The sequence below is a fragment of the Rhinopithecus bieti genome, unplaced genomic scaffold (assembly GCF_001698545.2).
Source record: "Rhinopithecus bieti isolate Rb0 unplaced genomic scaffold, ASM169854v2 scaffold_22548, whole genome shotgun sequence".
NCBI lineage: Eukaryota > Metazoa > Chordata > Mammalia > Primates > Cercopithecidae > Rhinopithecus > Rhinopithecus bieti.
This window is the reverse complement of record NW_016810469.1, coordinates 267211-281513: the sequence shown is the minus strand read 5'-3', so window position 1 is coordinate 281513 and position 14303 is coordinate 267211. Positions and strand designations below refer to the sequence as shown.

General features: G+C 51.7%; 1 long non-coding RNA gene across 1 annotated transcript; it reads right to left on the bottom strand.

Annotated features, from left to right (window-relative positions):
* Positions 1-6338: 6338 nt before the first annotated feature.
* LOC108542197 (uncharacterized) lies at positions 6339-11287 on the bottom strand. The gene is made up of 3 exons (XR_001889189.1): positions 11204-11287; positions 7141-7273; positions 6339-6497 (listed from the first exon to the last, which is right to left on the bottom strand). It is a non-coding gene; the product is annotated as an uncharacterized LOC108542197 (long non-coding RNA).
* Positions 11288-14303: the final 3016 nt, after the last annotated feature.

The window sequence follows — 14303 nt, the reverse complement described above, 5'->3', positions numbered from 1 at the left end:
TGGACTGGAAGCCAGAGGGTGGGAGAGTCTGGGAGACACACTTCATAGGGAAGACCCCTGGAGGGCCCAGAACAGGGCAGAAAGTGAATCTGGGGACAGAGAAAGCACAGCTTCCAAGGTGATGGTAAACAACCTTTCATCTGTCTAATGCCTCAGAATTTCTCCAGCACATTCTCATCCGTTTTCCTTGTCATTCCCCGCAATTGCCCTAAGTATACATTTTTGTCTCCAGGAGGAAGCAGGCTCAGAGAGGTCAAGTGATGTCCCTGAAATCACACAGTGAGGAGGTAATGGAGTTGAATTCCATTCTGCTTTACTCCACTTCCCTCCCCCTTTTTCCCCCAATGAGACCCTTGTGTGTATGAAAGTGCTAGTCTGAGCTGGGTGTTACAAAGGCTCCGGGTGTGGAAGGGCCCTGCCTAGAAGCTTCTGTGAGACCATGAGGGAAGTCCTGCCTCCTGCCCGTGGCATGTCAGCAGGCCTTTGGTACCAAAAATATCTAATTCGGGTGGGACCTCCTGTTTTGGGGTCTGCTATAGAGTGGGATGAGTCTGGGATCTGCTGGAGCAGGCGCTGAAAAAGGAGGCATCATTCCTGAGTTGGAATCATTTTGGAAGGAACTCCCCATATTCCCAGGGACCATCTCCATTTGTCCACATGCCTGCTGGTTACACCGCACCAGCCTCAGTCCCTCCCCACCAGACACCAGCACCCTACCTACTGAACAGTGTAGCAGGGGAATGGCTGGGGATCCGTGTGTTTAATCCTCTGGGTGGGGTTCTTGGGAAGCTTTTGACTTTGAACTCTGATGTGGCAAATGGGTAGAAAGTTAGAAACGTGGACTCTGAAACTGACTCAGAAGGATCATGAAGTGTGAGAAGAGTTCTGAGGGTGGGGAGGCTGGCAAGGCACATGCTTGTATATGTGGGTGTGTGTGTATACATCAGCACATATGTGTGTGAGGATGTGTGTGCAAGAGGAAGAGAATTGTTAGGTCACTGGAGATCAAAGGGTCAAGGTCAAAGGAAGCAGGGCTTGGATGGACTGTGCAAGGTGATAATAATAGAAGCAGCTAGCATTTATGTAACACTGTATGACAAGCCTGTTCCAGGCCCTTTACATAATTAACTATTTTAAATCCTTGCAACCAATTCAGGAGGTAGATACTATTATTACCCCATTTTATAGGTGAGAAAACTGAGACACAGAGGGGTTCAATGACGAGCCCCAATATTGGAGCTAGGATTTGGGCCCAGGCCCAAGTCTTGACCACTGAGGAGTACTGCGGCCCCCAGCCTGTCCTGGAGGGCATGGTCCTGGACCCTGCCTCCTGCCCAGGGCTTCTGGACTGCTACTTTGATGCTCTCTCTGTGTGTCATACTCTTTGTCCCCAGCAGGTCTGTTTTGGGGAGATGTGAAGTTGTTCCCACAAAGTTCAAGTATCAGGCAGGAGGTCCTAACTGAGCCAAAACAAGGAGGTATCAAAGAAGCTTGGGTTTGGGGGAGCCATTCATCCTGGATGGCAGGATGCAGGGGGTGTAGGGGGATGAGGCAGAGAAGTGAGCAGGGGTGATGTGTAAAGGGACTTTGTCGGCCAGACTAAGTCATGACACCTCTATCCTATAGCATGGGGGCAGGAGCCCTTGATAAGGGTTTCACACAGGAGAGTGGCATGGTCATCCTAGAAGGCTCATTCTGGTGCACTGTGGACTGGAGCAGGAGAGACTGGAGACTGAGCAGTTGATGAGCTGAGTAATGCCAAAACCCCCAGGCAAAAGGTGATAAGGCCTGGGCTGGGTCAGGAAGTGAAAATGGGGAGACGCTCTTAAGAGGTAGAAGCCTCAGTGTTGGGGATAGACTGGACACGATGGGGTGGGGGAAGGGAGTCGCTGAGAAGGACACCTAGGTTTCTGGGTACCTGCTGGGGTAGGAGTCGTACGAGGAAGAGCAGCTCCTGCTAGTCCCGTAGGTCCCTCAAGGCAGCAGGGAAGTCTGTGGCCCTGGTGGCTGAGGCTCAGCTACCTGGAGGAGCCCAGGAAAAGTGACCAGGGCATCTTCCCCTAGGCCAGGTATCACATGACCCTGGAGAGATTTGGATCAGCCCTGGATTCTTTCCTGCTGGACACCAGAGGACTGGGAGGCAGGAGGTCAGAGGCATGGCAGTGGACAGATCAGGACAAATCAGGAAATGGGGGGCAGGGATTGGTTTCCTTTGGAATCATTTTCACTTTCCTTTGACTCCTCTGTTTCTAAAAGACTCAAACAGGAGATGGCAGAGAAGGAAAACTCTATATCATTCATTCTTTTTTTTTTTTTCTTTTTGAGACGGAGTCTCACCCTGTCACCCAGGCTGGAGTGCAGTGGCACGGTCTCATCTCACTACAACCTCCGCATTCTGAGCTCAAGCGATCCCCTTGCCCTGGCCTTGTGAGTAGCTGGGAATACAGGCACGTGCCACCATGCCTTGCTAATTTTTGTATTTTTCTAGAGATGGTATTTCAACTCCTGACTGGTTTCGAACTCCTGACCTCAAGTGGTCGGCCTGCCTTGGCCTCCCAAAGTGCTGGGACTATAGACATGAGCCACCGCACCCGGCCTTATCATTCATTCTTAAGTCTGAAATTCCAGAGAAGCCCTGTGCTACAGTGGTTAGAACTCTCGTTGTGTGGTTAGCTGGGCTTCACATTCCAAAGTTATCACTTTGTAGCTGGGTGTTCTTGGGCAAACCACTCTACCTCTCTGAGCCTTGGTTTCCTCATCTGGCAGTTAGGGCTCATTCTAACACATACCTCATAGGCTTGTTGTGAAGTTTAAGGTAGTGAAGGACCTCCACGGTAACTTGTTACGATGCTCAGGTCTGTGCCGGGTGACAGGGAACAGGGCTGCTATGACGTGTCTCCCAGGAGGCTTCCCCCCATCCACAGGGAGGGGACAAGGCTATTCTTTTGGGACTGGGGATGCAGAAGAAGGGGAGGGGTGCCTGTAAGTCTTTACTGCCTGGCAATTCCAGGCCCTGCCTCTTTCTTACAATCCTGGAAAAAAAAATGGCAACCCCCCAACTCCCCATCTCCCCTACCTAGACATGGGCCTCTCCAGATAGGATCTGGACCTGCCACGCCTCAGCCTTTCCCCCTGGCTGCAGACAGTGTCCAGCTCAGCCCACCTTCTCCTGCCAGGGCAGTGCCTCAACTCCAGCTGCCGGCGGCCTGCAAGCCCCAACCGGAAGCCAGGGCAAGTGGTCCTCCAGCTCTCAGAGGACCCGGAGGGCATTCTGAGGTCAGGGCAGGACCCAGCCTTGCCACAGAGCCATCTACATCCTTCCAAGGTCAGAGCCCACAGTCAGAGCCCACAAGGAAGGCAGCAGAGGATGGTCACTCCCCTCTCCCCCTGGCTCCAGCTCCGGGAGCCAGGGACCTGACCCCTGGGCTGAACTCGCCTGTTACCTCAACCCCAACTCAGAGAGTTTGCTGGCAGCAGCCTGGATGACTTTGGTGTAGTTTCTGTGGTTTAATAAGCTACAAAAACGACATTATTTTAAGCCAATCTGGATATAGCACAAAAACTCTCACCCCGTCTGTTCTGTGAAACTCAGATACCCTGACGAGAACACAGCTCACAACCAACTAATACAATATTCTACTGGGCGCGCTGTCAGCGGGCCCCACGCGGGAGCCGGCTCCCCGAGGACGGCCCAGCCGCGCAGCGCAGGCCGAGGAGGGAGGCGGCGGCCGGGGCGGCGGAGCAGGCGGAGGGCCCAGGGCCCGGGTGGGGTCCTCGCGGGGTTGGGGGGACTGCCTGTCTTCTCCCGGATCAGCTGGGGCCGGCCACACAGAACCCCCTCACGGCTCCCCTGCCCCCCTGCATGGGGACGCGGGGAGGAGAGGAGAGAGGAGAGGAGAGGAGATAGGAGAGGAGAGGAGATAGGAGAGGAGAGGAGAGAGGAGAGGAAAGGAGAGAAGAGAAGAGAGGAGAGGAGAGGAGAAGAGAGGAGAGGCGCGTTCTGGCCTGCTGACAGCAGTTCTACTCCCACAACTCACATATGTCTGATTCCGAAGCAGGGAAGTGTGTCCAACACACCCAATGCAAAGACAGGTTGTTGAATATTTTTTCTCTCATCACTAAAAAGGATTCCCTGCTGGGTGCAATCAAGATCCATAAACTCGCGGCTCGAGTCGGTGTGAAAGCAGCGCTCCAGCCCAGACTCCCTCGCTGGCGCTAAATGCAGGCTCCGGGCGGGCGGAGATGCGCCGGCATCCGCTAGCAGCCTGGCCTTGCGACCGGCAGTTCCCGGCACATTAGGCAGTGCGCTTATTTTGGGCTCCGCTTCAGTGGATTAACTTTCAGTGTAAAGTTTTGAAGCTCGAGCACCGTCCCCGTGACACTGCCCCCTCCCCTTTCGGTGGGTACCAAACTTTACAGAGCCAGAGTCAAGGAGAGCTGGCTGAGTTCTCAGCAGCCGGGGGGTTCAGCGGCTGTTCTCCCTGGCAGCCTGGAGAGTCCCCCAGCTGGCCGACCCAGCCTGCCTGGGTGGGGACCAGGTGCCAACGCTTCTCTCCGGGGCAGAGACACTGAGCTTGCAGCACTTTGGTGATTTTGCAAGGTTCCCGTCAGGGGTTGATCTGGGCTAAACTAGTCTCACTACTGCTGGTGGTGGCAAGCCTGGTATCACCGCCCTCCACTCACTGGCTCCCTCCTGCCTTGGGGATAGGAACCCAGGATGCATCCTGGAGGCTGGAATCCTGATGTTTATATGAAGATAAGGGTGCCTTCTTTCTTCTGAGATGCCTTCCCCATCCCTCAAGTAGGGAGGCTGAGGCAGAAAGGGAAGTGGCAGGAGACTTAGTTGGGCCACAGGAGAGCCCCAGGGAAGCTAAGGGGGCAGAGAGAGGGTGTGAGGGAGAGAAGAAAAGGGAACACAGCCAGCCCCTAGACTCCTTTCTGATGCTTTGGGAAGGAAGAGATTGGGGTTCTCAGAGAAACCTGGGCTCCTCTTTCCCTCCCCCCACCACATGCTCAGTGACTGCTGGGAGGTGCTTTCAGATCCAATGGTTTAAAAATCTAGTTCCCATGAATTATTAAGAAGCAACTGAAAATGTTGTCTTCAGAAAAGTCCCCCTTCTTCCCACAGCATCCCATTTTCTGGGAGCCTAGGATGTGTCGTTTAAAACCAGAGTGAGCTTCAGAAACAACACACAGGGTGAAGCAGCCCAGTTAGAGTGCCCAGGCTCTACAGGGTGTGGATCGTGTTACTTACTCACTCATTCATCCCAACACATCATCAGAGCTGACGCTGTTTAGGTTACTGGATGGGGGCTTTGGGAGGCATGGCCTGGGAAGGGAGAATAGATGCATACCCGTTCACACATTTGTTCTTTTATTAACACCGAGCATGAGCCAGGCACCGTGTTTGGGCGCCGAGTGCAAGCAGATGCAGTTTAAGTATGAAGCAGAACATGAAAAGGGCTGTGAAGGAGAGAAGGGGCTTGGGGATTGGGCTGCACAGGGCCTCTGCAGGCAGCGCTGTCCAAGACCTCTCCCAGCTGCAAGGCAACGCTGAGTGAAAGCTGGACGGACTACAGCGCCTTCCGGGCCTGCATCCTTTAGAGCTTTGCACCAGCTTACAGAGGCCCACAGGGCTGCAATCACTGTGCCTCAAAGTTATACCAAGGCAAAACCCAACGATGAGAAAGAGGAAATGTTGAGGCAGTTTGGGGGAGCCCTGGATTTTTTTTTTAGAAGACCTTCTTTTCACTCATAAATCACTGTCCTCTGAAACCCCTCCTCCACTTTCTCTACACACACACTCTCTCTCTCTCTCCAAGAGATCAGCACATTGCAAAGACAGGTTGTTGAATATTTTCTCTCTCATCACTAAGAAGGCCTCCCTGCTGGGTGTAATCAAGAACCATAAACTCGCCTTGCGGCTTGAGTCAGTGTGAATCGAGCCCCAGTCAGCTTTTCTCGATTCAGACACGCTCTGGCCGGCTGACAGCACGGGCCAGGCCGGCGGGTGATGGCCAGGCTGCTCTCACAGATGCATCCGAAGGGGCTGCAGCCAGTGGGGCTGGGTCTCCTAGAGTCTCAGCCACTGGCTCTGTAATGACCTGCCATGGAATTCAGGGCGCCTCTCCTGAAAGGTCAGGAAGGAAAGAAATCAATGCCTGCAGACAAGGAGTCCATGCATTGACAGGTGCCATGGGCACTCCTTGGCCCTCACCCCATGTCCCCAGGTACCCGGAGAGAGGAGACAGAGACAGGATGACCTCTCAGACTTGGCAGTTATTTCTGATGAGCAGCCTGACCAGATGGCTTTCTCTCTGGTTTTTAGAATTGTTCCTTTGAAGGTGGAAGAGGGCATGGACCTGGCGTTGCCCCAGTGGGCTAGGGTGGGGCTGGAGGGTGGGGATATTGGAATAAGAAGGGAGAGTGAAGGAGAGGCACTGGGGGAGCTGGGCTGGTGGCTGGTCGGCTGCTAAGGGAGCTGTCCCATTCTTCACCTGTAAAAACAGGAATAGCAAGGGTAAGAAGTCTTAAGCGGGACAGCTGGGGAGGAGCTTTTCCCATCTTTCCTTGACTTTCTGTCTCTGACAATGTTACTGCCACTGCCTGGACCCCTGGGCCAGATGGTCCCTCCTTCCTGACTCAAGAGCTGCTTCCAATATCCTTTTCAAAAGATACCCTCCTCCTGCCAGCCAGCAAACCTTTAGGACACCTGAGCGGTTTCCCAAATACGCCTTGTACATTCCCACCTCCAGGCCTTTGTGTTTGCCATTTTCCCTGCCAGGAAAGCCTTCTCTTCCTTCTTTTTCTGGTAAGCTCCTACCTGTCCTTCCAGGCTCAGCAGAAATGTCTCCTCTTCTGAGGAGCTTCACCCGACCAGGCTGAGGTCACCCATGGCCCCTGGGGAACTCGTGCAATTCAGCCCTTAACATACTATGTTGTGGGGATCTGTCCATCTGCCCTCTGGGTGAGAGCTCCCCTCTAGGGTTGGGACTGAGTCTGACTCAGCTTTATGTACCCAGGGCCCAGCACTGAGTCCACTGGGATGAACAGGATCAGAAGTTTTATCACCAAGTTTCAACACGGCTCTCTGTCTGTACCTGCCTAGCTGTGTACCTGTCTACCTGTGAACCTGTGTACCTGAGTGGGAGAGTGTGCCTTGGTTTCCATGCATCAGTCTTTTGCAGGAATGTCTTTCTGCCCACTCTTCCGTTCTCCACCCTCCAAACCAGACAAGGAGCTCCTTGAGGGCAGGGCGAGCTCTGTTTCATCTCTGAAAGCACAAATACAAAGTGGGAGCTGGTAAAGATGCGTGGAACTGGTTCTGGATTTTGCTAAAAGGGACCGGTTCAGTCAGGAACCCTCTAGGCAGGGTTGCTGTTGTGGCTTCCCATGAAGGGTCTGGGCAAGTCCCTGTGCAGGGTTCAAATGCTCACTCTTCATTGGGTGGGAGGGTCCTTTCCTTTCAAGCATGGAGAAGCTGCAGCCCCAGAATCTGCAGGCTCAGCCTCAGGGGCTGGCTCTCCGCACTGGGTCTTCACATTCCCATTAGCTAGTTGCGGGGCGAGCCCTGGGGCTCTTCTCCCAGGGCTGCCAAATAGATGGCTCTCCAGAACAAAGGGCAGCGTTGGTTCTGCTGCTGCCTCCATAGCCTCCCTTGGGAGGCCGGGAGCCTGAACTCAGACAAAGTGTGGGTTTCCTCTTAGGCAGACAGCACGCCCGCCCTCCCACCTTTGCAGAGGCCACAGAGATATTGCCCACCAGCTTCAGGGCTCTCATAACTCTTTCAAGACAATCACTTTATTTATATGAGTTTGTTTAAAAAACCCACAGACGATCCACCACGGGGACCTCTCCGACCGGCTCGGCTTGGTTCTCTCCTATCCTCCGAGTCCATAACTCTTAGTCTTTTGATTTTCCCAGTCCACAAACTATAAAAATCTTATTTCTATAAGGTCTTTTATGGTTACCAAGATAGTCAATAGTGTCATTTTCATTCATATCATTCTGCAGGGAAGTTAGAGGAAACGAACCAGACAGAGGAGAGCTATAAATAAGGTTCAGCTACACAAGGCCCCAAGCGGATCCCACTGTGTTGTTTTAAAACTACACATGCACAGAATACACACACACAGCATACACATATGCACACGTATGCCCAGTCATGCTAGAGACAGGTGCACACGAACTCACCCATGCACACAGGATGCTTTGTCCACATGCTGCTTGCACACATACATGCATGTGCATGTATGTGCTTGCAAAATTTGGCAGTTTTAGAAAAAAGCCCTTTATGGGATTTGCCTGTCTTTGAAGGGCCAAGAGCAGGCAGCAGTACTTGCTGTGGTGAGATGGGGGAACTGAAGCAGGCCAGCTCAGAGAATGCATTCTAAAGCCATGAACTGCAAGGCTGGGCACCCGGCCATCCATGAGCTCATGTGTGGGGAGCTTTGGAATTCCCGCCAACACAGGAGCCTAGCTCTGGCCTGAGTGGCAGGGGCAGCCATCCAGCCAGCACTGGCAATGCCGGGCCACTCTCAGAGCTTCCTCTGACAGTCTCTTGGTGTCATCTGAAGCCAGCCAACTTCACCATTCTGGTTTGTGCCTTGCTGCCACACCTGCCCACAGCTTTGCCTTCAGGGCAGGACCCCAGAGGAGGAGCCTAGGTTGTGACCCTAGACCAGAAAGCAGGAAGCCTTGGGCACTGAGGCCCACGTGGTGAGGCAGAGAGAGAGAGCTGGCAGGGGAGGGGGAGGGTAAGAAGTCTTCAGAGGGAAAGCTGGGGAGGAGCCTTTCCCATCTTTCCTTGACTTTCTGTCTCTGACAATGTTACTGCCACTGCCTGGACCCCTGGGAGCAGGTAGGGGAAGGGAGGGGCTGCATGGCTAGTGCCAGAGAACTGTACTCTCCTTAGAGAATTCCAGGCTCATTGGCATGGGGTGCAGAGGAATGAATGGCTGCTGGAGTCAAGAGGTCTGGGTTCTAGCACTGACTAGCTGCACACTGTAGCCTTTTGCGACGTTGGGCAGACACTCTCCTGTCTCAGGATTCACCGCTGTACCCCAGTGAATCACAAGGAGGGATGAGCTCTCAGGTTCCTCCTAGTTTGGGAACTGCAGGTGGATTAGCCACACTTCAGGGTTCCAGGGCAGGTGTGTCTCCTTAGTTTCCCCATCTGCAAAATGGGGCTGATGAGTTTTTACCTTTGGCAACATCCCAGGGACACTGTGAGGGAAACTGGGCAAAAGTCCAGGCGCATGGATGAGCTTATTTGGGAACTGGTGGCTTTGGAACTCATAACGAATGCAACCCATCAGGGTGCCCAAGACCTTGAAAAGGATACCCTCCCACCTCCAGCTTCTTTCTTCCACCTTACTCCTCAGCAACCCCATCCTCCCCCAGCACTGGAGAGCTGAGAATGCAGCCCAGGGCTCTGAGCTCGAGGCCTTGGAATTCCTCTATTCCCCTACTGCCTTCTTCAAGGGAACTATTAATTGTAATTTAAGCCTCCCAAGTTAAAAGCAGCGTGCAGATTTAAGGATTCTTTCATCCCAATTACACATCGTTTCTGGCTGCACTTTAGTGCCAGGCTTTTATCTGTTGTTCTGGGGAATCACTTATCGGCCAGAGCAGCGGGCTCCACGCAGATTGCTCCCTGATTATGTTTAATGGCAAATGGAGAGTTAACTCTCCTCCCTCCCCGGAGCTGTGTCGGCATTTTTCCCAGCCCAGCCGAAAGCAGCCCAGGGGAACAGGAGGGCATGGAATGGGGGAGCTGCAGGGACCTCCATGTCCTGGGACTATTTGTGCAGGGCTCCGAGGGGACCTGTATGGCTCAGGGTGGCCAAGAGGGCAATGCTGCCCCTACCTACCGGATGACCCAAGTGCTCTGTTGCAAATGCTGATAGCAGCCCTGTGTTTATTCTACACATTCCACTACCATGGGAGGCTACTGTGTGTTCACGCGTTGGGCTGGCTTCATTTCCTCGCTCACACTGGAGTGTGCCCGGCAGTTAGGGCCACTGCATCAGTCTTATACACACTTGCACACTCCAGGGTGAGCCCAGCTCTTGGACCTGCACTGCCACACACACACACTCACACACACACTCGCAATCAGCATCTCCGTGTGCACAATCACACTTGACTTGCATAGACTGACTCCCTACTCTCACCTGTGAGCACACCCTCAGCTCAGTCCCAAACACGCACAGAGTTGGACCCTTCTCCACCATCAAATGGAGACTTTTCCGTCTGTCTGTCTGTCTTTTTGTCTTTTGCTCACAGAATTAGGCTGCCAGAGGAGCTTGGAGTGGATCTTGGAATGTCAGGTGATGAGATCGTAGACTCAGACCCCTGTGCCATTGAGCTCCCAGTGTCACTCACTTCCACTGGGTTCCTGAGCCCCAGTAGGATTGTACCTTGTCACAGAGTTTGGGCTGGCTCAGTCCTGTGGATGCTACTCTGTAAATGTGAAACTCGACACTCCAAAGCAGAGCTTCTGGTCTCCCCCAAACCTGCTTCTCCTGCAGTCCTCCCCCGTCTCAGCTCTTGGCAAGTCCTTGCTTCCATTGCTCAGGACAAAAAAACCCTGGAGTCATTCTTGACTCCTCTCTTTTTCTCACTTCCTACTTCTAGTCCATCAGCAGATCATGCTGGCTGTATTTTAAATACATATTCCTAATCTGATCACTTCTTACCACCCCCACTACCACCACCTCGACCAACCCCACGAAGACCTGGTTTACTGTAGCAACCTCCAGACAGGCTTTCCTGCTCCTGCTCCTCCCCTCCACGTGGCAGCCAGATCCTGTCCTTCTCTGCTCCTCTTGAAGAAATGGTTGAGGACCTTACAGGGGCTTGCGAGTCGCTATGTGTTCTGCTCCTTTAACCCCACCCGCTCCTGACTTCTCCCCTATTTTCCCTCCTGCACTCCTCTTCAGCCACCATGACCTCCTTGCTGCACCCCTGCCTTAGAGTCTTTGCTGTTTGCCTGTTAGAATGCTTTTCTACCCAATCTCTACTTGAATAACCCTGTTCCTCCTCCTTTAAGCCTGCTCCAATGTCACTTCTCAGTGAGATCACCTTAAATATCCTGTTGAATCCTGCAACCTGCTGCCTCTTCAGCTCCTGCCCTCCCAATCCCACTCACTCTGCTTTTATTCCCTTTTTTTCTTTTTCTCTTTTTCAGCAGAACATATACCTTCTATCACAAGTTGGGTGCTCTGGGAAACAGACTCCGATAGAGACTTCGGCTTGCAGGAAGTTTACTGGGGAAGGCTCTCACATAACAGAAAGACCTTCAGGGAGTGGAGGAAGCAGAACAGGCAGAGGGAAAAGTTGAATTGTGATGTAGTCACAACAAAGGCCTCAGCTGACCCCATGGGGAGCTGTGAGCTGGGGGGACTTTCAGAGTCGCTCTGCAGTAAGGTGAGGGGGCTGGGGCCTGTATAGCCACTCATCTACCTACTATTGGGTGTGGGCTGCCCCCAGGGAAGGGGAGTGACCTTGGGTAAAGCAGCTGTCTTCTCTGAGCACAGTTTTGGGGAAGAACTCAGCTGAATGGCTTTGGCCGCCATTGCTCCCAGCAACTGGGGGTGAGTGCGTCCATGCAGAAGTAGGGAACTGGGTGCCACACCACAGCGTCCAGTCTGCCTTTTACTATACATAAATGAGTAAATATTAATATGTAAAATTTATCATTTGTTGGCTGGGTGCAGTGGCTCATGCCTGTAATCCCAGCACTTTGGGAGGCCGAAGCAGGTGGATCACTGAGGTCAGGAGTTAGAAACCAGCCTGACCAACATGGTGAAACTCCGTCTCTAGGAAAAACACAAAAATTAGCCAGGCATGGTGGCATGTGCCTATAATCTCAGGTACTTGGGATGGGAGGCTGAGGCAGGAGAGTCGCTTAAACCTGGGAGGCGGAGGTTGCAGTGAGCTATCATGCCACTGCACTCTAGCCTAGGCCACAGTGAGACTGTCTCAAAACAAATAAAAATAAAAAATAAAATTTACTGTTTGTCTCTTTCCCTCTAGAAAAGAAGTCCCAGGAGGGAAGGGAATCTCTGTGGGTATAGCTCCCTGATGTTTTTCAAGTGCCTGGAATGGGCCAGTTTTGGCCCATAGTAGGGTCTCCATATATATTTGCAGAATGAATGAATGAACCTGCTCATTTCTCAATGTCCTGCTTGTGTCTGTCATCAATTTCACTGGAGTCTCAATCTCAGTTTGGCCACCAACCAGTTGTGCAACCTATAGGCAAGTTGTCTAACTTGGAGCCTCTGCTTCTTCATCAGTAAAATGGAATAATAGAAGTACCCATCCCACAGGGTTTTAGGAGGACGAAGTGAACTAATGTTTGCAAAGCACCTTGCAGGTACTTGGGACAAAGCTGGTAGTCACTGAATATTAACTTGTTGTTAATGTTGTTAGTAACTTGGGCTCTCCTTGCTTTGGGTTGCTGCCAGGATTCTTATCAGACTTGAAGACAAAGCCAAAACTCCAGCTGGGAAATCTTGACTTTCCAGGTGTACAGGGATAGGTGGTGTACAGAAGTCTGATCTGCAGAGGTCATTACTTTATGTAATGGTTAATGAGGATAGAGGTCTACTTACAAGCCTCTGACTGGAATCCTTGCCTTGGGACAGCTCAACATGTACCTGTGTGTGTACATGTGTCTGCACACATGATTGCATAGAGCTAATGCAAGCTAATTCAAAGCTGTGCATTCCTAAAGGATAACTGGTCCTAGGTAGTAGGCCTATATAGGAAGCCAGTCATTAGCAGGGTCAAAAGAGCCATCTTTCCTTCCTATCTTCTGCTCACTCTTTACCTCTTGCATGGGCTTCTTCCCCATTGCTCCTCTAGATGAACTCACTTCCCAATATCCAGTGACTTCTTTGTTGTCAAGTCCAGTGGTTGCTTACTTGACCTCAGCAACAATACTGACCACCACTCTCCAACTTTACTTCCCTGATTTGGGTATAGTGAATACCATGGTATGTCTCCCTAGCTTTCCTGCAAAAAGACTCACTGAGGCACTTTGTTCTCCCAGTCAATGAAAGCATCTGTGGCCAACAATATTCTGAGTCTCTTCCCAAGAACTGCCTTTGGCCACATGGAACTACCTCTCCCAAGTGTTATGCCACCTCCCAAGGGTTACACCACTTCCCAAAGGGTACAACACCTCCCTGGAGATAGTTCAAATTCAATAACTGATAACTCTTGCTTCATTTTGGGACATCTCTAAAGGGTCATAGTTGCTCTAGCACTTTCTACCAGTCCTTGGTCAGCCCAGATTTACCTCCATTGTCAATACATCAGAGTTCAACTTCTCTCTCTGCCTAGCCTGGCTTCCCTTCCTCTTTGCTGGTGTCGTGCCCAAGATCATTCTCCAATAAGTCTTCTGCATGCAAATCTCCATCTTTGATCTATTTCTGGGGAACCTGACCTACTACTACAGTTGGTGCTAGAAGTGGTTCCTAGGAAACGGACTCTAAAATGGGATTTTGGAGCTGGATCATCCACCGGCCAGTTGGTAATAAGAACCCCATCACTGGTGGTGGGTGGAGGTACTGATAGCCCCTGACATGTTCTAGCAGTGCAATTGTTAAAACTTTCACTGATGGGGAAGTGGGATGGGATACTTGTGAAAGGGAAAGTACTATTTGGTGTACTCTCTCAGACATTCAAGAGGCTCAGAGGAGTGATAATTATAAAATCTATGGAATTAAATGATTGTTGCTGGGGGCCAGCAAGGCATTGGAAAAAGACAATGAAATGCTGGGAGTGATTAATCACCAATTTAAGGTGAAGTGTGAAAGCCAGAGGGCCTCCTTGCCATCAGATAAAGAGGCTTTCTCCTGCAGCTGGAAGGCAGAATAAACTGAGGTTTGGCCCAAGAATGAATTGTAAGAGCAGCAGATTTCCAAAGAAAACTGAATTCTCAACATAGCCTGTCAGCTCTGTTTGATTGATCAGGGCTTGACTGGGGGCTCTGACACTTAGGACAGGGGCATCTGGATGGATTCCCTTGAATGCCTTGAAACTCTAGGTCACCCTGAGCCCTTTGAGGCCAGAGTGTCCTTTGCCTTCCTGTGAAAGGTTAGAGCTTTCCCGGTGTGATGGTTAATACTGAGTGTCAACTTGATTGGATTGAAGGACACAAAGTATTGATCTTGGGTGTGTCTGTGAGGGTGTTGCCAGAGAAGATTAACATTGGAGTCAGTGGGCTGGGAAAGGCAGACCCATCCTTAATTGGGTGGGCACCATCTAATCAGCTGCTAGCAAATATAAAGCGG